This window comes from Cottoperca gobio, chromosome 12 (genome assembly GCF_900634415.1).
Source record: "Cottoperca gobio chromosome 12, fCotGob3.1, whole genome shotgun sequence".
Lineage (NCBI taxonomy): Eukaryota > Metazoa > Chordata > Actinopteri > Perciformes > Bovichtidae > Cottoperca > Cottoperca gobio.
This window is the reverse complement of record NC_041366.1, coordinates 5,993,771-6,019,595: the sequence shown is the minus strand read 5'-3', so window position 1 is coordinate 6,019,595 and position 25,825 is coordinate 5,993,771. Positions and strand designations below refer to the sequence as shown.

Here is a 25,825-nt window from a genome sequence, read left to right as displayed (position 1 = left end):
TGAGTTCTGGAAATCCTTTTATAACTTGCCCCTCCACAGATGGGTCAGTGCTGCTGGAACCAGGAAGAATTCAGCGACCTATAGGACAGGTAAGCTTCCTACTGCCTGCTAATAAAGTAAATAAATGAAAGGTTTACTTGGTGACATTCAGTAGGTGCATTCCTTATATCAATTTGCATTACAAACAGTACTGATATGCATATTATTATACAGTTTAAGGGCATCAGAACATTATACACTATATATACAGTGAAAGAAAAATACAACATTAGCATTTTGGCTATTTGTGGAGCGCAGAATCAAGTTGTAAACACAAATTTGACTTTTCAGTTGATTTGTCAAAATTCTTAGCTATTTACAAATCTGTCAGTTACAAAGCAACATTAGCAATAACTGGGAGTCGTGTTTCTGTCACGATATAAATATCGGTCTCTTTAGCTTCTGAATGCTCCACTATGTTCACCAGCTAGCCAGCTCTGTCTCATAGGCTGCATGTGGATGTAGTCCCTTTGACGGCACCCATTGTTTTGTGGACTAAAGTTTTGAAGCCTCGAGTTTGCCGTTTGGACCGCCGCCATCTTGGTTTTTGGCTGTTGCCATGTATATTTTTTGGAGACCAAGATGTTACATTTATCTTTCATGAACTGAAAACACACTGTGAAAGGGTTAAAATGGTAAGATAAAAATGCAGAAATCCCCCAAATCGGACATCACCGTGGTAGAGACTTGTCAATCACAAGGTAGCCCCGCCCTAAAGCATGCCCTGCTTTATTGTCCATTTTACTGTAAATGGGACCATAATTTAAAAAGGAACATCATGTTTTATTGAAGAAGACTTGGAACTAACGATTGAGAACATAAACCCATTAGTCTGTCTGTGCTTGGTCGGTCTGTTTTTTAATGCTGAGCAGGTAGCATATTTTGTCACTGAAAATGTGCTACCTGCTACCTTGTGAGAGTGAAAGGAGTTAACAAAACAGTAAAGTTGTGGGCCAGAAAACTAAGACAAAGACCCTTTAGAAAGACACTAAAGACAATATTTCACTTACCTAAACCAAGTTAACTTAATTAAACCTTAAAAATAAACATGGCAGATTGAAAAAACAAATTATTTGGATGAGTCATATGTTTCATAAAGAGTTGAGCAGGAGACTGCTGGTAACTTGAAGAAGTACATTTGTATTCAGGGTTCAGTGCAGCAAACCTACTAACAACAAAGACTGGACTGAAAACCAGCAGGACTTAAATACAAACTAATCTGACGAGGGGATGAAGTGCAGGTGGAACATGGGAGGAGAAGCTCAGGTGAGGGGAATTAAGTGATGAGGCAGGAGAGCAGGCAGGGAGCTGATTGGCTAGGAACAAACAGTGGGAGAAGGGAAGGACTAACGAGGCTGATTCAGAGCAGGTGTGTAGATGGGCAAGGAGGGAAAGGCAGAACAGGAACGTCACACACACACAAACACAGGGACACCGACAGGGGACATGGCAGGAGAGGAACACAGCGAAACACAAGTGAACAGTACTGAGGTACGGCCGTGGCAGTGATACCGTGTTACTGACACGTATGGTTGTTTTGGTCGATTTACTGGAAAGACTGACACTCCTAATTCCTTACTACATAGGCAACTGATGTATTGAGCATGTAATAAATATACTCAACAGTATCAGTGTGAATGCTACATTTGCATGATCTTTGAGAATCCAGATGATGGAGTATCTTGTCCCTTAATAAGCACTAAGGTGCACTCACACCTGCAAAACATTTGGTAGTGAAACAGCTTGAGCATGATCTGAAAAAAACCCCCAATAGTTTATTCTTTGTAAAAACAATTTAGCTTTCTCTTTCTTAACTTTAAGTGGCACTGGTATTCAGAGGTTGGCGTTTGATTGATGTCTATTGGAACATGTCTTGTACAGTGTCCTGTTGGTAGAAAACAGAGAAAAACACAAATGGTATAATATGTAATAAGTATATAGTATATACTGCACATTATTATTAGGCTATATAGCTATAATACAACCTTTAGGTACACATTACATGTCTCTCTGAGACCAGAGATAGCAGTGCCCGGAGGGGGGTGAGGGGGGGCTGTCACAAGGACAATTAAACAAAGATCTATAGACAGATTGATTGTTCCCTGAATAAAACCTGTGACTTGCCAGGAAGCAACTCCTCGCCACCAGTTGTTTTTGCTGAAAGGTAGATTAAGTCTTAAGATAACACTCTTCTCAAACTGCCTGTTTCCAACATAATTAACATTATTGACCCCTACAGTGGAGCTTATTCACATTCATCTTGCACTGATTTGTTTTGATTAAAGCTTTCCTAAAGCAGTCTTCCGCGTGGACGGTGTGCAAACATTGCTTTCTTCACAACTCAGAGATGTGATACTGACAGAAGAGTATGGTTGCCAGAACATGTTACATGTCAGCTGTCACAAGTGAGCTTGTACGCCTCTCTGCACAGCACTGTCGAGTCAATATACAGTATAGACTACTACTAGTCTGAGTGAAAGAAAGTAACACCAGGGACCAAGCCTGGAGAGAAAACGTTCTACAAAATATAATTTACTCTGTTTTTGTTTTTGTGAGCTTCAATCTCCAGGGTGTAGACCGTATTAGCAGAATGGAGCAAGTGTAAGACTTGTTTAACACGAGTACAATATTGCTGCAGATTTGTATTGAAACTCACTGTGGAGGAGTGTGAGTTAAATGTGTCTTATAGTATTTCTCTATTACATTGAATAATAACTAGTTTAACTTCAAATATTTAAAAAATATAATTCTACAACCAAACAGCATTTAAATTCAATATTTTAATATATAGGGCAGCATCATAAAATGACTCTATTGTTCTAATTTTACAGGACTCCCCCTAAAAGCATTTCAAATTAAGATAAACCAGGATGTTTTATGGGTAATGCAAAGGCAAATATACCTACTGCTATCTTCCGCTGAAAGCTCTTCTCGCTAAGATTTCCTTGGACTGCAATGTGCTGGGTCTGCATTTTTCTTGATTTAGGCCCAGCTTATCTTAAGCTTATAGAGATGTCAGCAAAACCCCTTTTTAATAGCGCAAGGCTCTTAATTCATTACCAAATGTAAACTTTGCTGCAGAGGAGAGCAGGATGGGCTGGGGGTAAATTAGAGGATGTATTCTACTCAACTAATTACTCTGTAAATTCAAGCCCCCCTTGGGAGGAGAGAAAAAAAATCAAAACACTCAGTCGTTTCTCTCCGCATTTATTAAATCCATCTACCCGAAGGGTGTAATTTTGCTTATTTTAAATGTCCTTTTATACATATTTTTCCAGAATTAAAAGGCACATCTTTTATTGTTGTTTTTATCAAATTGACAACAACCAGAAAATAAAAGAAGTTAGAACAATAAGCAGCTTGCCACACCATTGCCTCCACCTTATACGACCATGTCCCAATCCAATCATGTAACACTAACTCCACATGATGAGCAAAGATGTGCAGTATTGTGCATATGCATCCAACCAAACATCAGCTATCAATAGATGAAACCTGCTGACAGGTTTATTGCTTAACGGTGCTGCTATGGTCACAAAGGGGAAATATTCAGCCACCTGCCTGCAATGATTAAACCCTTTGATGCAGAGCTGTCACCCTGTCAGGCTAAAGGGCTGATGTAGGCGAGGACAGAAATCCTGGCAAACTGGTCATTTAACAGCAGACATCACAGAGCGGAGGATAAGCCGGACCAAGTGCTGCTTCTGTCTCCGGCTCTCAGCCACCCTCTTATCTTGTCTGAAGAGACGGATTTCAAGGTCAGCCAGTGACCCTTCAACTCTCCATGCTGTCACACTGCTCGCCACACACACGCACATGCACACGCACACGCACACTACTATCGCCTAACTAGGACACAGTTTGTGTAATGGAGGGCTTTTAGGTGACCCTTACACGCCCCATGAAATGGAGACTTTGACTTCCGGAAAACAGTGAATCTTATAAGGAATACCCAGCTGAAAATGGCAATGAAAAGCTTGAATCTTGCCCCTTTGCAGTGGATGGCAGCTTTTGCAATGTATCCCAATGGCAACCCAGAGTGACGGCAAAAAATAGTCAAAGCATGTCAAAATAGAAATGCAAATATCTCAAAACTCTCCTGCAACATAACCCCCTTCTCCACTGTTGGAAACCGTATGTTCAGCTTGTTCAAAACACTGTAGCGTATTTCTTGCTAAAACGCCACTTACTGGAGGTAGCACATTTAGCTATTCATTGGAAAAAAAAGCAATTGCCTACAGAGGCGAGAGTTTGATTCCCTCAAAGCAGGTTTTCGGTGGAATATTCCTTGGTGACCTCATTCTGCACTAGAAGCCTGAACGTAAAATGCTTTGTCCACCGCTTTTGTTTGGACTGAAATATCTCAGAAATGATTGGATGGATTACCATGAGGAATAATCCTAATGATCCCCTGACTGGTCCTTTAGCACTACCAGCAGGTGGAATCTTATATTTATCGAGGATGGATTGGCAGAAAAACAATTAACAAAATAAACATCTTGCTCTATGGAAGAAGGCTTGTAACTACGTTCAAGATGATAAATACATTAGGAAAATGTATCTGAGGTTATAAATCAAGTGAGAAGGAGGGTCATTTTATCATAGACTTATATATAATCTGACCTCTTTTTACAACCAGTAAAAAAAACAAACTACATTTTTAGAGCACTTCCGAATTGGCTTCACTTTTCAGACACAGAGGAAGGTGCTTGCCACTGATTAGCCAATGTTAGCATGCTTACATTTTAAATTAACATGGTAAACCTCATTATTGCTAAACATCCGCATGCTTGCATTGTCATTCTGAGAATAAAAAGCATACTGACTCTAGCATTTGGCAGGAAGACTAATATTTTTAAAAGAACCTGAAGCACTAAAGAATTACCATTTATAAGTAATGTTGGTCCAAAGCAAATCATTTATTTGTAGGTTTATTTTGAGATGCAAAAGGTAACTTAATTGTTACTGCTGTTCTCAAAGCAACAACAAGGTTTCTGAAAATGTCATTATGAGTAATAGAGTTGAGCTTTCCTCAAAATGTCAGAAAGGAAAGGGTAAATATGAAAGCATGAATGCATGTTATTAACTCGCTCTGCTCATATGTAATTTAGGATTTGAACAGGGATCCAACTGCAGTGTATTTTTGGTCTGCTTGTTGTGGGCGGGTTGAGGATTTTGTGTTCACTGTGTTTTACTGTTGAATTGTATTACATACAAGGAAGGTTGGAAGACAGACTATAGCTGTACATTCTAGGTGGAAGGATAGATACATTGATGGATGGATGCATAGGTAAATGACTGTGACTGTGTTCAGTTTAAGTCTTTTTATACATACATATATATATACGTAATATATGTAAATTAAGAAACAAGAAAGTACAATTATTTACAGCATTTTGGAGGGCTCCTGAGGGATTCTTTAAGCGTGCATTTTCATCAATACTGATTTCCAATAGTCCTGCGCCTACACGTGATATATGTCTGATTGCATGCCTTCTTAATTAGTAAAGGCCCTGTCACACATATCCGTATAACAGAAACGTATGCCGGCGCATATGAAAATTTGTCAGAGTCCAAATACGTCCAAATTTTCATCGGATCGGATCAGAAAAGTGAACGTATACAGATACGCATGTCTAACCTATTGATATCGTATCACTTACTTATACAAAATGTATCAGACGAATACCCAACAAATGCATAACGTATACAAAAATATGGCGTATACAAAATATCGGCAACACGCTGGTTTACGTTGATATAAGGTAAGGTATAAGTAGTATTCGTTAAGAGCTCACTGTGTTACGCTGGGGTGCGTTGTTGAACGCTGATGTTTTGTGCATGTTCAAAATTACCGGACGTACCCAACGTGTGCTTCATAAGATATGCAGACGTTACGTTACGTTAGACATACGTGAATACGTACGTGAATACTTACCTACGTAAATATAGTATGTGAATATTTACCTATGTAAATACAGTACGTGAATACTTACCTACGTAAATATAGTACGTAAATGACTACGTTAAAGGTACGTTAGATATAGTCTACGTCAGCTGACGGTGAACCCTACAGCCGATGTATTGATAACGAGTGGATAACCTATTTCTACCCTATGTTAAGATTATGCCTGACGACGGAGTAATTTATTAAACGTGTTTCTACAGTACAGCTAGCGTTCACCATGTTAGCCGTTCTCCAGCATCAGCATGACGTGAACCAGATGGCACTTTTCCAGCTCCGTGGGCCAGACGCTCTGATACGTTTTAAATAGGTAAGTGATACGCTATCAATGTTTGACATACGTATAATAATGTGTTATGTATTCGTTATGTATACGTCAGCTACAACACCGTTGTGGAAAAGTTGGACATATTTGGACTCTGACAAATTTTGAGCAAATTTTCATATACGCCGGCAGAAGTTTCTGCCATACGGGGCCGTATGTCTGCCGTGTTCGGCATAACGTCTGCGTCCTTCAAACGATCACAACTTACCCTAAATTTATATCAACCTATTGCCGATATTTCGTATGTGCCGGCATACGTTTCTGTCATACGGATATGTGGGACAGGGCCTTAAGCAAGAAGATAATCTTGTTGATTAGGGCTGTTACTATGGTTTCAGGTAACAACATACAGTAGATCATAATGCATGCTTTTAAATAAAAGTACTAAATAACCAAAATATGGATATAAAATGTTGTGTTTCTACACATATAGAGAAAGTGCATATACCTATCTTCAGTTCGTACTGATGTGATGCATGGTCATCGAAGCAGTGAGTGGATTAGAGTGAGTATTTGCATTGATGATCTAAATGAAACAACACCAAGTGAGAGCTTAGTGATTCAATATGCAGTGGAACTAGCGGTAACCTACATGCGATTAGCATGCACAGCCATTCGTAAAGATTGGGTTGCTCCTCCTTGAATAATAAAGACCTCAATGCTATGCTATGACAGCCCGAGGAATCCATTTAATTGCCTTCCGCATACCAATATTTCTCAATACACGCAGAAACTGATAACAAAAAAGAATATACATGGCTGACAAAATACAGCTTACGTCACATTCGGTGGCACAGGAGACGTGAAATGAATCTCTGAATTATCTTGTTTATTTTTAAGAAAAAGAAGGTCATGCATCTCGCAAACTTTAAAGTGTAGCCTACAGTGTTTATTAGTCATGTGTTTATGACACATGACTAATAATGTGTCACAGATTTAAACTTTCGTGGAAATTGTATTGCCATTTAAATGTTACAGTATGTTGACATAAAAGAATGGATGGAGTGAAAGTCTTATTTTCTTAAAACAAGTAAACAATTTTGACACCGTAGTAAGAATAGGGCTGGTGATCAAACCTCAGTACTTTTTTGGTACTAAAATGTGTATCGTATACTGTAGGCTAGCATTAGGTGTCTACTTTAGACTGCAAAGTTACATCAAATGTAGTTGCAAGAGTGGAGCACATATTTGATTAGTTTGCATCATAGATTTGTCCAATACTTTGGTTTATGACCAAGCGACAATCTCCAGGTCTGAAAGGGGAAGCCAATGCGGAAGTGCCTTAAACCTGCATTTGTTTTAATGGCCAGCAGGGGGTGACTGCTTTGGTCGCAAAAAGAAATCTGACTCTAAAGAAATCTATGAGAAGATTATCCTACTCAGTAAACATTTTCCTAATGAGTTCATGTTCTCAATCTTTAGTTTTAAGTCTTATTTAATACGGAATGATGTTCATTTAATAAATTATGGTCGCATTTAGAGTAAAACCGCCGATAAAGCAGTATATGCTTTAGGGCGGGGCTACCTTGTGATTGACAGGTTGCTACCACAGTGTTGTCCGGTTTCAGCGGGCAGTTGTACTTAGCTCCATCCTCTCGTGTCAATTCTGGTTTAAAAAAACCAAGATGGAAACGGCTAAAATGCCAAACTTGAGGCTTCAAAACCGTAGTCCACAAATCAATAGGTGACATACACTTCTTAGAAGCGCCTTGAGATTGATTTTAGCTTGGAAAGGCGCTTTACAAATAAAATGTATTATTATTATTATTATTATTATTATTATTATTATTATTATTATTATTATTATTATTATTATTATTATTATTATTATTATATACAGTCCAACCAACTACTTGCAGAAATAACGACAATCCCATTAGACTCAGCTGCTTGTTTTTTTACAAAGATTTACATTATTAAGAAATTAAACAACTTGCTGGAAACCAGTAAAAGATTATATTAAAATATTATAGATATTTACCACACACCTGTCTTAACCTGCTAATTAGGATCAATTGGCACACAGCTTCAATTTATGAGGACAATGGGGTTCATCATTATAAGAACACAGGTACAATCAATTCTGTGGTTTAAGAACTCGTCATGAATCTGACGTAGACTTTTCTTAGAACCTTTTTCAAGAACAACTTTTAAGGAAAAACTTGTTGGTGGATGAGGCCCAATATTCTTACTGCACAGTTGCATTTTTTCACGTTTTTTAAATAAACAACTTTTAAGGAGAAAGAAATGATTTGATAAGACGGTGATTTTCAAAAAGCAATTTGACGGAATGAAACCATGGAGGAGCAGGGCTGACGTGGGACAAAGAGAGAAAAAAGGGGGATAACTGTGAGTGCAGCAGAATAAAAAAGGAGGTTATTTGTTGAAGTGCATGTGACAGCACGTGTTCATTGTCAGTGTTTGCCCTGTTGCTGCTGACTTTAAGCTTTCTTAATTCTGCTTCCTGCAATTATTGCATTGGCATGACACCAAGCAGGGATTTCAGTCTTCATGGCTTTCTTTCTGTACTGTACAGTAAGTGTTTTGTCATTATTACTTTAGAGTCAGTGCAACTGTATAGATTTCAGAGGTGGCAGAATGTCTGAAGTCAAAACAAGCAAGACACCATGCCTGATGTTGACTTTTAATTACAAGCTGCTTGTGAAGTGTAAATAGATCACGTAAAGGAGGAGTAATATGTATCTTTATTTGTTGCAGTTTTAGAACACCTTGTATGCAGAGCATATAAAGCTGCTATAGAGTAGGGAAAAACGAGACAGAAGAATGGAGGGGGTGTCAGTAAGGAAGAATAAAGAGTTATCTCACTGATAGGAGCAGAGATGCCTCGTCTAGGGTAAATTACCAGCTGCTAGGGGAAGTAGCCTGTGTAAAAGTGGTTTGTGATGTGAATCACTCCAGTGGTTTGTGGCCTGCAGGGAGCCGAGTGGGGACAGGAGCAGGGCAGTGAGCGATGAGTGGCAAACAAACAGTTCACTGAGTGACATGCAGCGTACGCAGCATGGACAACCCGGGTAGGAGGTTAAAACAGCAAGAGCACTGAACTCTCCAGGGTGGCAGGAGAATGAGCGAGAGGGATAGAGGGGGCGTGTTTGTATGTGTCAGACGTGTGTGTGTGTGTGTGTGTGTTTACTCCACAGAGAAGGGGAAAAGAGAGGTAGACAGAGTAGCAAAGAAGATAAACAAAAAAAAAACATTATTTATTTGCTAATTACATGTGATACTTTGTATGATTGGGTGAAACATAATTTTTATTTGTTCGACTTGTTTACACAAGTTGTGAATAATTATACAAAATTGCACATAATTACAGATAAAAAGTAATTGCAAAAAACATTTGAAAGATATCTAATTGAAAGTGTAGAGTGTAATTTTAAAATCTCCATATTATTATTATTTCTAACTAGAAACTTGCTTCATCTTTCATTTTTTGGCATAATCTTGGTGTCCCTGCATCCTGTTTTATCTTGAAATGTTCACTCCCCCTTGTGTCATATCTTGTTTTACTTCCTGTCCTTGTGTTTTTCCCTCACCCTGTGATTGTTGATATGATCCTCATGTGTCCATTCACCCTGCCCTTGTGTCTTTGCCTTTCTCCTCCTGCTGTGTCTCGTTCCCTTGATTAGTGTCCGTATGTATATATCCTTGTCTGTCCTATTGTGCGTTATTGGTTCATCATCCATGTTACCTGTTGTTTCCTCATGGTTTCCCTGGTTTGTTCATTCAGTTGACTTTTTACCTTGTTTTGTATTTTTAAGCTTTTATCAATAAAGCTCTCTTTTAAACTTGTCTGAACTGCGTTTGGGTCCTCCCCTTTACACCACACCATAAGAAATGTTCACAGTAAAATAAACGAGCCTACAGTAATGCTTGCAGCTCTAACTGGGCACAGTGCTGCTTTGAGCTAATGGTTAATGTCAACATGACAGACAACCATGATGTTTAGCAAGGTTTTTTGTGCAATGTTCACCATCATAGTAAAGTGTGTTGCCATGCTAACATTTGCTAATTAGCAGTAAACACAAAGTACAGCTGAGGCTGATGCGTAGTCAATTGTTAATGCTGACCTTATGATGGTACTAGAATAAAAGTCAAGAGATCACCAAAGTCTCTGGGATTTATCCTCTAGGAACCATGAACGATTGCACCAAATTTCATGGAAAGTCATCCAGTAGACTTTGAGATATGTTTGGCTGCTGATGGTGATGGCTGAAAGGTGACGTCATTAGGATGTATTCTCTTGGCACTGTGTATATCTGTACCAAACGCTTGTCAAGACATGTCAACCTCATGGTGGCCTTGCAGGAAATATTGTATTATTGTTTTAGTTACCAGGTATTTTGTCATAAACCAAGGTATTGGACAAATTACAATTTGGATCCAATGATGGCACTTTTTTAAATGTGAAGGACTCACCTAAGTCAGTAATCTTCTGGGCACCATCAATGACGATACAACATTTCATGGCAACCAACGCTACCAGCATGGCTAAAAATGAGGTGTGTAACAGTTCTGAAACCCAGTACCTCGTGCTCCGCTCCTCGTGCTCTCCTGGTTTGTGTTTTTAGTTTTATTTGTTACTTTGTATTTTTACTAGCTTTTTTATAAAATAAAGCTCTCTTTTTGTTAGAACCTTGTCCAGTGTACTGCATTTGGGTCCTCACCTTTTCCCCACCGCGACACCCAGTTCATAATAAAACCCAAACATTTCTTTCACACAAATGCAGAAAAAGGTTGAGGTCTGAACCAAACCATGGATTTGTAGAATAATTTCTAATTAATTAAATTAAATCAAATGTTGGACATCTAATTTAGAAACATAATTTACAGCTAAAAAGCCAAATCATACTCTTGATGATCCAAGGGAAAAGGGAGTAACATATAACCAGATGTTTATAGTAAATAAAATATATTTATTAATACAATATGGATAATTGGCAATCAATTGCTTTTCAAGAGACAAATAGAACAAAAGAAGGTCTCTTAACATAAGAGCAATGAGGCGTCAAAGCCAAACTCACAAAAATAAACCCCAACCTAAACAATTCCAAAACAAAACTCGGGGTGAAAACTGGATCAATACGAAATACATACAAAGGCATAAACAGCACCGGAGCACCTAGCGTGCTTAGCAATTCTCTGCAAACAGCTTGTTCAACACGCTGATGATCAAACTTATCACAATCTACAGACGGTGAACAGCTTGCACGAAATACGAGACACACTGTGCCATGTTCAATATACAACATTCAATACTCTATATAAGAGCGCGATAGTCTCAGACCAAACAGAAATGCATATGGCTATGAACACCAGCAGCCTCGTCTGAAGAGCTGGCCAGGCAGTTGTAGTCTTCTGGTCTCTTCAGTGTGCCTCGGATTGGTGAACAGGAACAGGTACACGCCAATCACAACTCTGTCTTCTTCAAGGTGGGAGGAGAGGTATCACTGCAGCCAATCAAGGGGCGGGGGTTACACATTCTAATCTGCATACATAATAGGGAAACAAGGTGCATGCATCCACAAAGTAATCCCCGCAGATAAATAAAGCCGTGGCCATAACAGTGGCAGTTTGAGGCGTTTTGTGATATAGCTACAAACACTGACCAAAAATATAAATGCAACACTTTTGCTGTTGCTCCAATTTTTCATAAATTCAAATCCAAGATCTAAGACTTTTTCTATGTACATAAAAGGCCTATTTCTCTCAAATATTGTTCACAAATGTGTTTAAATATGTGTTAGTGAGCACTTCTCCTTTGCTGAGATAATCCATCCACCTCACAGGTGTGGCATATCAAGATACTGATTAGACAGCATGATTATTGCACAGGTGTGCCTTAGACTAGTCACAATAAAAGGCCACTCTAACATGTGCAGTATTATCTTGAAAAGAGACATTTATTAGGCACTGAACAGAGAGGGGTGGGGTCAGAAAACCAGTCATTATATGGTGTGACCACCATTTGCCTCACGCAGTGAAACATAAAGTTGATCAGGTTGTTGGTCCACTCCTCTTCAATGGCTGTGCGAAGTTGCTGGATATTGGCAGGAACTGGAACACGCTGTCGTATACGCCAATCCAGAGCATCCCAAACATGCTCAATGGTGACATGTCTGGTGAGTATGCAGGCCATGCAAGAACTGGGATGTTTTCAGCTTCCAGGAATTGTGTATAGATCCTTACAACATCGGGCATTGCATCATCATGCTGCAACATGAGGTGATGGTGTTGGATGAATGGCACAACAATGGGCCTCAGGATTTCATCACGGTATCTCTGTGCGTTCAAAATGCCATCAATAAAATGTACCCATGTTCGTTGAACTTAACATATGCCTTCCCATACCATAACCCCACCACCACCATGGGCCACTCGATTCACAACATTGACATCAGCAAACCGTTCACCCACATGACGTCATACACACTGTCCATCTGCCCTGTACAGTGAAAACCGGGATGCATCCGTGAAGAGAACACCTCTCCAAAGTGCCAGACTCCATCGAAGGTGAGCATTTGCAGTCAGGTCAAGACCCCGGTGAGGACGAAGAGCATGCAGATGAGCTTCCCTGAGACGGTTTCTGACAGTTTGTGCAGAAATTATTTGGTTATGCAAACCGATTGTTGTATCAGCTGTCCGGATGGCTGGTCTCCGACGATCTTGTAGGTGAAGATGCTGGATCTGGAGGTCCTGGGCTGCTGTGGTTACATGTGGTTGTGAGGTGCCACACCTGTGAGGTGGATGGATTATCTCGACAAAGGAGAAGTGCTCACTAACACAGATTTAAACACATTTGTGAACAATATTTGAGAGAAATAGGCCTTTTGTGTACATAGAAACAGTCTTAGATCTTGGATTTGAGCTTGTGAAAAATGGGAGCAAAAACAAAAGTGTTGCGTTTATATTTTTGGACAGTGTAAGTTGCCAAATGAAAAGCTCTCTTTTCAGTTCAGCCAACCTTTCTGTTTGAAGGGCTCTCTAAGATGAGTATATAAACGCCAACATTAGACATCATGTGCACCTTTTTAACAAAATGACTTCCAAACGGCACTCTTTAATGGCTCTTTTGACATTCTGCTCCAAAACACTGAAGAGTGAACAGAAGAGCTCAGAAATGGACTAATGGAGTGACTTTTCAGTCTTTTTTTTTCTCAGTCTGAAAAATTATACTGATTTACTCATTGTAATCAAATAGAGCCATTTCTAGCTCATATGACTTATAAAAAATAAGAGTACACCGGAAAAAGATATTTGAAAAAGATGCATTCATACAGGTAGGTTTTAGTTGTCCACCAACAGCAGCTGGCAGAACACAAATAATGAATCATCTCTGTTTGGATCTATGTTTGAATTATGTTCCTTTTGTGTTTGCTGCTATTGTAACTCTGATTTAATGTTTGCCAAGCAAACACTTCAATTATATCAATTTCAATATATTTTCTTTTCTTTGCAGTGGCATCTGTAAAGCTAGGATTAACTTCATAATCATTCCAAACATGAACTTGTGTAACTCCTGAGTACACTGTCAGTGAATCTGAAACTTGTTTTGGAACTATACAAACCGAAATCTTTACCAGGAGGCACCTCAAGGCTCAGGCTCCATTGCAGCCATGGGTGGATGACTGAACAGGCCTATCAGGCACAGGCCAAAGGCCCCAAAGTGTCAGGGGGCCCCCTGGCCTTCACCTACAAAATGTAATTTAAAGATACACCTACCAACCAGGAAGAGACTTAAATGACCAGACACAAACATGAAAAGACTACAAAGAGACACAAAACGAATACAAAGAGACCAAAACAACTGCCAAGAGACACAAAACGACTACAAAGAGACACAAAATTAACACATGGAGACACAAAAGGACTTCAAAGAGACACAAAACAACTACAAAGAGACAATAAAACAAAAAATAACAAGAAAAACAGGCTAACAACTCTAAAGTCTGTGTGACTTGCTCCTATGTAGGAGAGGTGGTGGGACCTTTGGCATGTCTGTGCCCAAGGGCCTATTGTCTCCTAGTCCACCCATGCTTGCAGCAGGGACTCACAAGAGAAAGATAAGAAAAATAAGGAATAGTTCAAATGGAAGCAGAGATAACTGACTTTTAGTCCCTTGTAATAATAATAATAAATTGTATTTATAAAGCGCCTTTCAAAGCTAAAAGCAATCTCAAGGCACTAAAATTATGTATGAGTTAAGCTCCAAAAACACTGAGCACTACAATTCCCATGATGCAACACTGTTCATTAGACCCTCTACTGTACATCTGGTAAATGACAACGTCTCTCAAACTCCGTGCCCCAAGTTTGTAACACTGGACTTATGTTGAAGATTTGAATCAAATCAAATCAAATTTATGTATATAGCCCAATATCACAAATTATACATTTGTCTCAGTGTGCTTTACAGACTGTACAGGTTACGACACCCTCTGTTCTTAGACCCTCGCATTCGCACAAGGAAAAACTTCCTAAAAGAAACCCCATAATTAAAGGGGGAAATGGAAGAAACCTCAGGGAGAGCAGTTGAGGAGGGTTCCCTCTCCCAGGACGAACAGACGTGCAATAGATGTCGTGTGTACAGGATAAACAACATAGTACAAATACAACATTTGACAGAAATTATGTTATGAGAAAGTATGGATGAATCCAGAAAAATGTCAAAAAGGCTTCCCGGTGTCCAGCAGGACCAGGGCAGCAGGCGCAGCCACGATTCCTGATCCTCACGTAAACTTTATCAGTGGCAACCTGCCACATGAGAGACACAGAAACTCCGGGGATGATGCGCCGGATGCTGTGTTAGTAACCTACATTTACATAAATGCATACAGATAGAGAGGGAGGGGAGGAGAGAGGAAGAGAAGGAGGAGAGCAGGGAGGTGTCCCCCGACAGTCTAAGCCTATAGCAGCATAACTAGGGGCAGATCCAAGGCAAACCTGAGCCAGCCCTAACTATAAGCTCTATCAAAAAGGAAAGTCTTTAGCCTGGTCTTAAATGTGGAGATTGTGTCTGCCTCCCGAACACAAACTGGACGCTGGTTCCACTGGAGAGGAGCTTGATGGCTGAAGGCTCTGGCTCCCATTGTACTCTTAGAGACTCTAGGAACTACAAGTAACCCTGCAGTCTGGGAGCGCAATGCTCTAGTTGGTTTATGATAAGAAAATACAGGTTTTACTGATTATAATACTGATTGTAATACTGATTTTTAAAGCACAGCAGGGGACAGGAGGTGAACTGCTCTTTCTAAGAACAGTTCCTCAGCCTAGTGAATTAGCAAGTCTGATAGTGGAGTCGATTGAATTAGCACGTCTGGGACCTGAGTTGATTATAGACGGAATCGGAGTTTCGGGCTTCCGGTGGAATCGCAATGCATGCTGGTGTGGCAAGTCTAGAAAAGTGAGCACCAACTCTACAAGGGCCGTCATATTGGATTTTCTTCTCTACGTGTTTACATTGTATTTAGCTTATTCTTCAAGCGTGTTTACATTGTATTTGGCTAGTTTTTAGTGTGTAATAATCGCTCTTCTAGTTATGGGATTTGGACACCGACATTGTATGGTGACAGGATGTTCAAACAGTGGGAAAAAGCTAAATAAATGGGCAGAATCTCATTGTGAGCTTCACGATTGCAAAAATTGCGACTGCAAGCCCCCGTTCGAACTATTTCCATTTCCAATAGCACTAAAGAACAACGATAGAAGGCTAGCATGGACCAAAGCTGTAAAGAGACAGGATTACAATGGGAAGTCTTGGGAGCCCAAGAAATCTTCGTGGATTTGCAGTGAGCATTTCATGCAAGGAAAAACAACAAATGAATTCCCTGATCCTGAACTCGACCTGAGGTATGTAGTCTATCTACTTGATTTATATATTGACAAATGTACTTTCTATATATTGAGTTTTATAATAATTAACAAACACAATTTAGGTATATATTTATAATAGCTTACCCTGCTACACAACTGCAATAAGCACTTATGATATCACCAGTTTTCTTGACTGCACAGATCCATGCCGATCCTTGTGAGTACATTTTGCTTTCAAAAAGCAATACTCAGAATCTGCGAGAGGATTGAAAGATATTTGTTTCAACCAGCCAGAGTCAAACAGTCTAAATGCTTTGCCTTCTTTGTATTCGTTCAAAGTTCGTTTATGAAACTCGACATTCGTTCCCTGGGTGGTCGGACATTAAAAATAATGTTATATCGCTGAGGTATATCGGCGGCCAAGAAGTCATGCTGTTGTTTTCATTGACCCAGCCATCCTGCAATGTCAAGGGATCAGGCACTGAAACGCCACTCGGCATAACCAAAAGCTTAGTCTTTTCTTTTTCTGTGATTGAAATTATTTCGTTAGCTGTTGGTTGCTCCTCAATGCTCATCTCTGATGCAGCAAACACCCTGGCAATATGATCGAGTTTTTACAATGTAAACGCGTAGAGAAGAAATCCAATATGTCGGCCCTTGTAGAGTTGGTGCTCACTTTTCTAGGCTTGCCACACCAGCATGCATTGCGATTCCACCGGAAGCCCGAAACTCCGATTCCATCTATACATCTGTGTTTTCTGTCGACCCCCATGTTGTAGCACAAAGGAAAACTGACCTGGAAGCTCTTCATGGCTTCCTGTCTTTAGAATGGGCATAAATACAGAGGCTAGGAGAGTTGTTTTTGATCATCCTTTGTATGAAATAAAACTCGGCTTCTTCTTATAAGAATATTGATCAAGCCCTTTTATTTTATTTGAATCCTGACTTCGTGGCGTTATTTTGAATATTTATAAGGTACTATGAGATCTTTAAGATATGCTGGAGCCTGACCATTAATTGCTTTGTAAGTCAGAAGGATTTTGAATTATATTCTGTATTTAACCGGGAGCCAGTGCAGAGCAGCTAATACAGGAGTAATATGATCCCGTTTCCTAGTTCTTGTCAATACACGTGCTGCTGCATTTTGGATCAACTGAAGAGTCTTAAGCGACTTTTTGGGACAACCTGATAACAATGAGTTGCAGTAATTCAGCCTTGAAGTAACAAATGTATGGACTAGTTTTTCTGCATCATTTTGAGACAGGATGTGTGTTATTTTTGCAATGTTACGTAGATGAAAGAAGGCAGTCCTTGAGATTTGTTTTATGTGGGAGTTAAAAGACAGAACATTAACATCAAAAAGTTGCTAGACATCCAAATGTTTATGTCCTTAAGGCATGCTTGAAGTTTAGCCAATTGATTGGTTTCGTCTGGTTTAATTGATAGATATAATTGGTTATCATCCGCATAACAATGAGAGTTTATAGTGTGGTTCCTTATAATATTGCCCAAAGGAAGTCCAACTCAAGATAAACATTTTTTCCTTCCAAATGCACAGATGTTACACAACTGTTTCCACAAGCTGATTCACACTCCAAATGACAAGTAAACTGACCTTTATTTGTAAAATTGGTGAAATGTCCCAGTCTTTATTGTAATGCAGCACACAGTGCTACCCCAACAAATGATGGCCTCCAAAATAATTAGAAAGCAAAGTATATATCTGACATGGAGACAAAAACATGGGAACATTACAAAATTGTTAGGTACAAGTATTTCTTTCAAGGCTATTATACTGAAAGGATCACATTGTGCAGGCTCTCCTTTCGAGCTGTTAGCGTTGTGAAGTACCAAAACGAATCACAACATATTGTACTTTTTCAGACAAGCATAAGAAAAAAGACTTCTGCAGCATGAAGCCCAGCACGATCTGCCTTGCTCCTCTTGTCTTAGAAATGAACTTGCTCCTATTGCTTGCTTGAAGTATCACTAAAAACCCATCTGTGTAAGAATAAAGACATCAGGGCAGGCTGCAGCTTAAAATGGTTACCTCATTCACTGAAGTTCCCCCTGAGTCTAGAAAGTAGTGTTCAAACTTCACTTGCACTCTAACAAGATACTCGGTTACGAGTCAAGTCAGGCCTCCCATAACCTCCGACATGCAGTTATACTCCAGCTACAAATCCCTTGATTTCTTGCCCTGTGAAGGCCTGTGTTTTGGTCACTGAGAATTCTAAGATCTGTATGAAGTAAATTAGTCTGACCAGCCACAGCTTATCACAGAGAAGGTCAAATAAATCCCTATACTCGCTCTCTTGGAGGGCCCCTACGTCCTCCCTCAGTCCCAACAGTGTGTCCATGACCTTCCCACTGAATAAACACTTCAGCACACAGCAGAACGACAGGTGCTAATGCTCTGCCTCCCGAAAAAAAAAAGACCTCTGAAAAGGTCCATTTCTTTGTTACTGAACCCATTTGTTTTCCAGTTATCTAGTGGCTGATGTGCTGCAAATAGTGAATGGCTCACTCCAATTAGACATTTTTCCTGAGGCTTCACACTCGTTTCGAATGTTATTAGGCCATTAAATGGTCGTTATCAGTTGTTTTCATAACCACTCGAATGCTTCAACACTTTCACAGTGCGTTTTCAGCCAATAAAAGTTCATTATAATAATTTGGGCGCCTATAATGTCTTGTTCAGCGTTCCGTTTTACTTCACTCTCTCGTGTCACTTCTGGTTCCAAAAATACAAGATTACAATGGCCAAAATGACAAATTTAGGCTTCAAAACGGTAGTCCACAAACTAATGGGTGACGTCACAGTGACTACGTCTACTTCTTGTATACAGTCTATGGTTTAGGAACCAAAACTACAGAGTTATGTTAAGGAAATATATCATGGTTTGGGTTAATAAATAAATGCTTATGTTAGTTACGTAACGTAAGATTACGTAAATTATGTTCCTCACGTAGTAATGTACAGAATGCTGAAGTTGGGGCTAAGCAACAGATAACAACGTGGGTCTAATGCTCGATCAAACCAGATTGCATATTCAAATATATATTCATTTGTAATATAACGCAGGGTCAAATCCTTATGCAGTAATTAAAAGTAATTTCCATTTCTATCCAGTAGCTTGCTAAATACCAGGCTCCCCTGATCTCTACCTGTTGCAAATGAAGTGACAATTTTAGTCCCTGCCCACACCGATATTGCACCAATCAAATTGCAGCAAAAAACTAAAAAGTCATGCCCACTGGAGAGCTGCAGAAGTATCGTTTTGGAAATGCCCATTTTGACCAAATAAGAACACAATGCAAAACAAATACCAAATATATATTATTTGATTTCCATGTTGATCAGTTGAACTTTAAAATAAAAAATATAATAATAAGTCTATTTGGCAGTTAGGAAACTTAAATATTTGATGGAGTCACATCTGGGTGGCTTTCAGCTGGTCCCTGGATGCTTTGGTGTAGTAAGAGGGGGAGGGGATCACTTCATCGTCAGTATCAACAGCACAAAATGAAAACAACATCCAATAACCTTTTCAATGTACAAATGGCATGTGAGTATTGTAACGTATCCTTTACTAAGATGCACAAACTTAATTACAGTATTCACTCCTGATGAGATTTATTACTGTCATACATTAGTAACCGTATTGTACACTACACATGTGCCACACAAGATGTCACAATAAGGGAAACAAACTTCATCATGAGAATATATAATGACATAGCTATCTTATTATGATATGCCAATTTTTCTTCTTTACTTTTCTTGGTTTAGCAAAAAAAAGGTAAGTATGATGATTTTTAGCAATGCACTACATCCTGAAACGCATTTTCTCCCCATTTAAACCTCACTTTAAAGACAACTTAATAAGTAAAAAGCACTTTACCACCACCCTCTATTTTTTCAAATTTAAATTGACAACCTAGAAAAATGGGTTATTAAGGCCAAAAGTCTGTATATCACAAATGACTACAAAAAGCCACCATGGATTTCTTAGCTGCTGAAGTGGTAGTTTAACAGTGTGTCATACCTCATTCTGAGATGCCTGCTGGTTCTGCGCTGCCTGGCTGACACTGGTTCTGGAGATGCTAACGCAACAGAATGTTGCCGTGAGAACAATCGACACCCTCATGATGCAATGTGCCAATTATTGTAAATGTAGCACCCTCGTTATCGTGGACTGACTCACTCGTCCTCTGCTGAGGCGCAGTTGTCTGAACCTTTCTGTGCGGTCTTGAAAGAATTGTCTCACTTTGTAGCCTACTCACGCTGTGGGGGTTCTGTAACAAGGTCTCTTTTTTAGTTATTACACAATGAAACTGGTATCAACTAAAATATCTACACAAACCACATATTGCGGCTGTTTTTTAAATGTTCTGGCTTGTGTTAACCTTACCAGACGTTATGAATAAATTCCATTCATTGTTTGAGATTCTAAATTGTTGACAGAAGTGGATTAGCAAACAAAAGGGGGACGTCATCTAGATCTTGGAATTCAATGGGGATATGTGAACGTATGCATTAATTTATTTTTGGTTCATTTTGAATTTCCTGTAGATCTGAAAGTTGTTCTTGTGAGTGATGGCCTGTTGGACTCAGGTGTCCTGTGGTTGGTGTTGTGTAGCCTCTCCCTTTTCCTTTAAGAATTTGAATGGACTTTTATTCAATTGCAATAGTGTATAAAGATGCATGATGATCATTTCCATCCTGTGCTGATTCCCTGGTGTCCTGTTATTATACAGAAATATCTAACTGGCATGACTGAGTCTCTGAGATGATGTAATTGTGGATTGTTGTAGATTGTTGAAGAATGACTGTTGAATTTCTAAGCGATATAGTAAGTCCAGGGTCCCCATTTTACCATATGTCGTTTTTGCAGGTTTATTTTCTTTGCTACTTCCTTTTTTACTATCAATTATAACAAAATGTTGTACAAGTGTCACGGATGTGTGAAGCTTTTATGGCATTGATGCACCCTCAGACTCAGCTTCCTCTCCATCACATCATAATTACCTCTCGCTAGGGAGGTTATGTTTTCAGTTTGGTTTGTTTGTCAGCAGGATTACAGAAAAACTACTGGCCCAATTTTCATGAAACGAATCACAGGGCTGATACACACATGTTTCTCACTAATGGAAGCAGCCTTGGAGGAGGTCAGTCCGGCTCTCTGAGTGCCCTTTTATTTGTGATTTCTCTAGGACATTCTTAAAAAGAGCCTTCAATAAGTCTTATGCTCTTATTTCATTAGTGGTTCCTTGTTTAATCCTGTAACACTAAACCATATGAATTATCTGCATGTGGTGCCAAATGGCTTTTGTCCCTGTTTCAGCCAGAAGAGCAGTATCAGCCATAGTGCAGATGAGGACAGCCATGGAAAGCTTTAACTAGCGGGGATTTATCTGTTACTCTCACTAGTTGCAGTGCTCTCTGTTTAGAATTTCCACTTTGATGTTAGTGATGATGTACTCTGAGTTAAGTTTTTACAGCATTTGCCTGATGAACTGTAATGTAATGTGCACTGGCATCTGTTGTCTTAGAAGTTATGGACAAGCGCAAAACGTGTCGCGTGCCACGTGATCTGAAAGATGGAAGTGATAGACAAGCGTAACTCAGACGACTGGAAGAATGAGCAGCTGGAAACAACAGAACACATCAAAACGTCGTACAGATGTGAACGCCAGTGAAAGGTAACACAGTATAATCATTAACAACCATCGACTAGCATTGCACCCAAGCAAAGAAATTATTAAACAATGACAGAAATTAGCAGTAATATTTGGTGAAAGATTACAGAACAGTACAACAACACTGCTGGCCCTAATTAACTCAATAGACTGACACCAGACTGATTGCATTCACTTTTAAAAAAAATCTAATTTGTTGTTGGGCCGACACAGTCGACCCCACTAACACATTTGTAATCAATTTGACTAATGGAATAATCTATTTGCCTGAACCAACGAACATTCATTGTGTAAAATAACTTATTGACGGCTGTATTTGGAGGTGAAAACAGACAATTCATATTATAATCATGGCAGTATACACTTCAGGCTTTAGGCTATGCATCAAAGAAAGTCTCATGGAAAAATGTTAGCTTGTGGTGGATTTCCATCCCCAGAGTAACATTTATAAAGTATGAAGCAAAAAACACGTTTTGTGCAGTCCTGTAGGGCATTTTGCTTGCAGTATGAAAGCGCACACTGACAGGACTGCACTAATTTTCTGTCACATTTGCTCACAGTCGTTTAGTTTACAGCTTGTCTTGGAAGTGCTTTGTCTGGAAAGAATATGTGCATGCTGTAAGAAGCCGCTAGCAACATAAAAATACCATTTCATAACACATTATGGATATCGCAGACAAAGTCAAAATACATGTCAAGGACAATCTCTTCACTCACGGTTCTCGTCTGCTGTCTGAGGCGTTTTGCGAATCAACAGGTGTTATATGGAGATTGTTAGGACATGTGTTGTTGTGCAGCTGCTCTGGACAGCTGCAGGCAGCTTCTATCTCATCTGATTGAGGGCAAACTGTCATAAGAGTGACAAGTTTGAGGCAAATTTGCAAAATCTAAGGCTGTATAATCTTCAGGAACACACCTGAGGAATATTGAAACCGGCAAACACTCCCAAACGACAGTTTATTTCCACTTTACAGATTTTTCTTAAGTCTTGACATTCACAGAGAAGCACATACTTACTTCCATATACAGAAATGGATCATCATCATATACCTTGTTAATTGATGCTAAAAATGTGGACTCAAATAATCCTGTTTAATAATAATACATATACATATATCAATCAAGGCACTTTTTTCAGCAGAATGAGTACTGTAAGTACTTTTACGTTGTTGTATTCCTACTTTGTAGTATAGTACTTGTTTAGCACCAGACAGCAGACAGAGACAGTTAGTGACTAGCTTGTGAGCATGTAGCAGCTAAAGAGACATATATTTGCCTCAGGAGTTGGTAGAGAGCAGAAACAGAGCCAGGGAGAGAGTAACACGACTCCAAATGAACGCTGATGATGATGATGATGATGATGATGATGATGATGGGTGCTCCGTAACTGCTGGATGTGTAAATATATAATCAACGGTTTTCTAACAGGTTCACTACAGTTGGCACTAACTACAAAGTAGAGCTTAGGATAATGTGAGTGTCATTGCAGAGTTAGAGGTCAGTGAATTTGTAATGTTGTGTTCATCAAACCTGAAGCAAACTTTTCGCCCGACACATTTAAATATAAAGTCAATGCAAAGACGCAACATTTGAGAACATTTGCGTGACACTGATTTGCTAAATCCTCTCAGCGTTGAGATTCTCTTCCTGGCGTCACTGACGTCCTGTAATTGTTGAATCAGAAATTATTAAAATAAATAGCCGTCTGTGGGCACCCAGAGCTTTACAATAGTACCTCATATGTGTACAGAGACCGGATGAAAATCTATTTTTAAAATGTATATGTATGAAGTATAGGCTGTCGATGGTATAAGGCTGCTGTATTTATGCCTGGATGAAGTTATTTTGTACGGTGATGGAGCAGCTACAAAATGAACAACAACATGTACAAAGCAGCAATGGTGGTTATTTTGGTCATGGTGAATGAAACGCTGTTATAGCAGCTGATTGCCTTCTATGCATCCAATTTGCAAAGCTCATACAGGACACCTTATTGTGGTTGCATTAGCATGCCTACCCTTGCTGCTGCTTGCAACCTGCCAACACCAAAGCTCTTCTTTTTTATGCTGTTTGACTTATTAATGTTATTTATGTTGTCATTGATGTCTGCTCTGTTCTGTACCCTATAGGCAGGCTTTGATGCTGTTCTCCCCGCCTTAGGCTGTTCATGTATGCATATGGAAGGGCAGGGAGGTTTGCCACAGAACAGAGCCACACCGCATATATCTTACTGAAAACAGAAATAAAGGTTTTCTAAGACTAAAGTGATCCTGACTGAACTGTGACCGTAGCGGAGTGTCAAAGTTTGACGTGTAGGGCTTCCAGTGCGTTGAAAAGTGAAGCCAAGGTTTCCTGACCAAGTGTCCGTATGTGACCAGTTGGGAATGAGAACGGGTTGCATCAACAGCTGTGGTGATATTGGCCTCAATTGCTGTTGTAAAGATTGAACCTGTTAATGAGAATGACAGGTAGTGAATATCCAATCCTTAAACAACAGACTGTAAGATTGTATCTCATCAATGTCAACCCCAAATGGCCCAGTCTAGAACGGACCTGGTCAAAATTGGTTTAAATGTTTATGATTCCCCAATTATGTTATAATCAGTCCAACTATTGCAGGCTTCTTTTTCTGTAACCGCACTGAACATGCAACAAAATGTGTTTCTGTCACTACCAAGAAGCCAAGTATTTTGACAAATGTGGCTAATTATTTAATGGTCTTTATTAGGATTATTAACTTTTCTTTTCGTACAGGTGGCGACAGCCAGTCTTCCTCGCTGTTCTCTTGCATTATTGTTGGGCAGTGCTATAATTAAACAGACACATTTGCCAGGTTTACTGCTGTAATTAGTGTGGAAATACTCACTCAAACCCGCATGTAGAGTAAGTATTCATGAGCAGTTCAATTTGTTTACTCTTTTCTCTGCTGCTCCAATGCTGAAAACTTTTAATTTCAAATTCATGATGTGAAAATGATAGGCTAAATAATAATTTCATAAAGTGCTTTTTTAAATTCTCGAGATACTTGATAGACCATGAGAGCTTCTGAATGATTTCTGGAACAACAAAGCGGTTTTGTCAGGCACCACAGAAAGCACAGTAACTGCTGAACACTGCCTGGAGAGTCTTATTGTGCATCGCTGCGAGGAAGAGAAAGTCAGTCATTGTGCTAAAAGTATTAATGATGATGGTTGTATTTCACTTCGACACACAGCCTCTTTAGTTTGTGGAGCCATAGTCCTGTAACATTTACGCTAAGTGTTAATATAAATGGAGTTGGAATGTTATTGCTATTTAAATGAAAAGTGGCAGTTAAAAAGCGTACCTGCCGAAATTAAACTACTGTGCATTCAGTCCGTCTCCTGTAGTGATCCATGGTAATCACACACAGTCATGATCACAATCCAAATTAAATAGAAAAGAAGACTGAGACTGACAAAATAAAAAAACAGAAATATTTAAAACCTTAAATTTCCTAGCAAGGCTTTGAAAATATTTTGCAAACAGAATGGGAACAAAAACCTGAAAGCTACATTTATTCACTTTAAAAATAAGCTTTACGGATATATTTCTATGCCAGCTAGCGCTAACATTCTCAAAAAATAGGGTTCTTGAGGCTGGGCAAGGGTAAAAATGCTTCATGTTTATTCATTAAAAATAAAAGACTAAAAAGGCTTTAAACTATGATTTACATGAGAAAATAATCATTATCAGTTGTAAGAGGCCATCAAAGAGACTTAAAAAACATACAAAGAAGCTTATTTTACTGTACATGAATTCTCTAAATGTTTTACAATGTTGCATTTTTATTTCAAACTATGGAAACCCTGATTCAGGGATTGAATATAAGTAGCGTTTATCCAACAGCCGTCTCAAAAGGTATCGTTTTACATGACTACAGTTATCTTCCAATCAAAAATCTGCTCATACAATCAACAATGTACAAATAAATCTAACCGTGGGAT

The 25,825-nt window shown here is 39.2% G+C and overlaps 1 long non-coding RNA gene across 1 annotated transcript; it reads left to right on the top strand.

Moving 5' to 3' along the window:
* Positions 1-12,284: 12,284 nt before the first annotated feature.
* Positions 12,285-24,081, top strand: LOC115017157 (uncharacterized). The gene is made up of 3 exons (XR_003833226.1): positions 12,285-12,466; positions 12,798-12,857; positions 23,990-24,081. It is a non-coding gene; the product is annotated as an uncharacterized LOC115017157 (long non-coding RNA).
* Positions 24,082-25,825: the final 1,744 nt, after the last annotated feature.